Raw genomic sequence first — 4,242 nt, 5'->3', positions numbered from 1 at the left:
CATCCATGACTAGGCCTATATTATTTTAAAGTGTTATTTATTATTATCATTATTTCTTTCCCGTTTTTCACTTTCATGGCATTATATTGTTTAGCCTAATTTTATCTGTTTTAAGGTTTTAATAATATTTTAATGTTCACTGCTTTTATATTTTATATATTACATATATTCCCCTAATCTTTTTAATATTAAATTGTATTGTATGTTATTATTATTATTATCATCATCATCACCATCATCATTATTACCATTATTACCATTATTATCATTATTATTATTGTTATTATTATTATTATTATTATTACTATTATTATAGTGTTTTTTTTCTTTCGCACTTTTTTACTTTAGACATAAGTTTTAAAGTGTTATTTATTATTATTCTTATTATTTCTTTCCTGTTTTTTAATTTCATGGAATTATATTGTTTAGCCTAATTTTATCTGTATTTGAACACAGTATTGACTAAAACTTGTGTAATAAGTCAACTTTAAGTTTGATAGGCCGGTAGGCCTACTTAACGTTTTGTTTTTGGCATTGTTTTATTCATAGCTTTGAACAAGCAAAAATGTGAAATCTACCAATGCAATAAGCACCTTGTAAATAGAGTTTATAAACACGGGCGGACCTGGTTTCACATTTTGGGGGGTGGGGGGTGTCAAATTTTTTTCATAAAAACTCCAAAAAGAAAGGGGTCCTCCCCTTACAAAATTTTGATTCCTAGATGGCGGGAAATTAACTTTCCAGACTTCTGAAGTGTCTTTTAATGGATTTTAAGTTATTCAAAATTTAAGGTTTTCCCCTCTTGAAAACGGTCAGTTAAACCAAACTTTCTCGCTCTTATTACAGTAAATAGGCCTATTTATGTGTGTATATATGTACATAAAACATTGAGTTGCATACGTATTCTTCTTTCATGAACTGATGAACCCCAAAGAGGAAGGAGGGTCCGGGTGTCCTCCCCCGGGAAGTTTTTGAAAATTTCGATCCCAAGATGGCAGGAAATTAGCTTTCCCGACTTCTGAGCTGTCTTTTAATGACTTTAAATTTTTGAAATTTTAAGGTTTTCCCCCTCTGAAAACGGTCAGGTAAACTTTCTCATTCTTATTACAGTAAATACTAGTAGGCCTATTATGTGTGTATATAAAGTACATCGCATATATATTCTTCTTTCCATGAATCAATGAACTACATAGAGGAAGGGACCCGCATAGCGCATAGCATAAGATTTATTGGATACTCAATCAATGGACGAATTCATTTTTATTATGTGGTATCCACAATTATTGACGGCTGGTTTAATTCAGATTAATGTTTTTTTTTTCTTCTGAGGTCAAAATTATGCTAATGTTAATTTTTTTTCTAAAATTATGCCAGCACATATGCTAGATGCTAAAATTATGCCAAAAAGCATAATTATGCTAGGTCTGGTCACTATGGTCTCCGACCTGTAGACCACACACACTAGGCCCTAATTGCAACTTCAGAGCACTGATGAATATTTATTACTTCGTAATTTGCATAATTATAAACCATGGCTTCCTTCGGTTTCTGGACAGAATGGCAACAAAAAAAGGTAATAAGTCAAAACGGCAATGACCAAAACGGCAAAAAACCAAAACGTCAACACTTTTCAACCAGAACGGCAATAAGTCAAAACGGCATTAAGTCAAAACGGCAATAGTCAAAACGGCAAGACCAAAACGGCAATAGGCCTAAGTCAAAACGGCAATAAACCAAAATTACAATATAAAAGCAGTAAACATTTAAATAATTAAAACTTTAAAATACAGACAAAATGAGGCTAAACAATTTATGTCAAAAGTCAAAAAGTGCGAAAGAAAAAAAAAACACTAACTAATAATAATAATAATAATAATAATAATAATAATAATAATAATAATAATAATAATAATAATAATAATAATAATAATAATAATAATAATAATAATAATGGTAATAATAATGATGATGAGGATGATGATGATGAAAATTATTATAATAATAATAAAAAGATTAGGGGAACATATGTAATATAAAAACTATAAAGCAGTGAACATTTAAATATTATTAAAACCTTAAAATACAGATACAATTAGGCTAAATAATATAATGCCATGAAAGTAAAAAACAGGAAAGAAAAAAAATAATAATAATAATAATAAATAACACTTTAAAATTTATGTCAAAAGTAAAAAAGTGCGAAAGAAAAAAAACTCACTATAATAATAATAATAATAATAATAATAATAATAATAATAATAATAATAATAATAATAATAATAATGATAATAATGGTAAAAATAATAATAACTTCTATTTAAAGTTTATCGCTTTTGTCGTTGCTCTCTACTTACCTCCCATACCATCCTTTATTTCAGGAAGTTTTTTGAGGGGTAGTTATTTGAGGAAGTATTTTTTAATGTTTTTGTATACAATTGCAATACTAAATAAACTCACCCTTCATTGGAAATAGCCTACACATTATGCCACCAAAGCACACAGATCCGGGTTATAACACTAATTAATTAAATTCTCACTGAAGAAAAAATGGTATTAAAAATGGTTTTGTTTGCATTTTTGAAAAGGGGCTATTCGAAATTGAACATTTTGGGGCGCTTATTCGAAATTTAACATTTGGCATAATTTAGCATAATTTCCCATCAGCCTCGGCATAATTTGATTTACATCACTGGTCACCCTGTCGCAGACCATCACCAATCGAAAATGGCACAGCAGATTATTGAATCTGCTGTACTGCAAACAAATCAATTAAGAGAACCCCAAAGTGAACGCCGCGGCCCTCAGGAATCTGGATTTGAGTCTGTTGTGTCCAGGTCCGGGGCATTGTCCGGGAAAATGTCTGGATCCACTGCTGATGATAGGCATAATACCGAGGTTCCACAACTTTGGGGTTCTCGTAATTGATTTGAGATTTGCAGTAGGCCTACAGCAGATTCAATCAGTGATGGAGCCAGGATCTGCCCGACGGAGGGGCTAAAGGCCCCGACGGGGGTGGGGGCTAGTGGAGCGAATCGAGCCTCACTTGGCTGAGGGCCAGGGGCCGCTTACGGCCCCGGTGAGTGTCCAGGGGGCTTCACCCCCTAGAAGCCACGGATATTTGACGAATTATGGCGAATTTTTATTACTTAGGCCTATTAGATAGGCATCGAGCTACTATAATATGACTTCATGTAGGCTATGTTTTCTAATGTCGAGAGCTTCTAAAACCAAAACATTTTGAACAAAACAATTGAAACAAAGAGTATGCAATGTAAACATCTAATTTATTTTCAAATCCTCTTTCTTCAAAGTGAAATCCTACACGAAATCTGACAACCACGCTGTCAAGGTCGAGGTTGCTTCCCCTGTCACGATGTATTCCAAGCATCATGAGGCTATCCGAACAAGCATTGTCATAACAGAACGCAAATTATTTTTAATTAATCTCATTGAACTATTATTATTATTATTATTATTATTATTATTATTAATATTATTATTATTATTATTGTGATGAAAAGTTAACACAAATTGAAACGTAGTCGGTTTTATGTTCAGTTTCATCCATCTCACAATGGTTTTATTTTCAATTTACGCATTGTGATCTGGTTACTAGGCGATCTACTACTTCGAACTTTCCATACCCAATTGAGGGCGCTACACAAGTTGCTCTATTTTACAGCCGCCCCCAAATTTACATGTAAATTTGCATACTATAATTATAAAGTTAACAATCTAACAGATTAACAATATTCAACAATAATCCTATGAACATAACAAATCAGTTCAATAGCCACTTTAAGTTAACATTCGGGCACGTTCTATTTTGCGATCACTGGTTCATCCTTCTCTTCCGGCAACTTGATAAGCTTTGCCACCGGTTGTCGGTACATCATGCCACGGACACAAACATCAACTGCTCTTACTCTGCTGTCCCGGCCAGGGAACACTTTTGTCACCGATCCAACGGGCCATTGTGCTCGAGGTAATAGCTTATCTACAATAAGCACAACATCGCCAACTGTTAAGTTTTTTTATTCTTTATACCACTTCTGTCTAGTCTGAAGACCGGGTAGGTAATAAGTCATGAAGTGTTTCCAAAAATGATCGGACAACACCTGGCTATGGCGCCATCTCTTACGTCCAAGCAATTCAGTCTCTGGATAGATGACCTGTGAGATGTGTATAAGAGACAGATTATAAACCATGGCTTCCTACGGTCTCTGGACAGAATGGCCCGTT

This window comes from Anneissia japonica, unplaced genomic scaffold (genome assembly GCF_011630105.1).
Source record: "Anneissia japonica isolate Jap-2015-1 unplaced genomic scaffold, ASM1163010v1 scaffold685_len2926416_cov193, whole genome shotgun sequence".
Taxonomy (NCBI): Eukaryota; Metazoa; Echinodermata; class Crinoidea; order Comatulida; family Comatulidae; genus Anneissia; species Anneissia japonica.
This window is presented reverse-complemented; position numbering follows the sequence as displayed.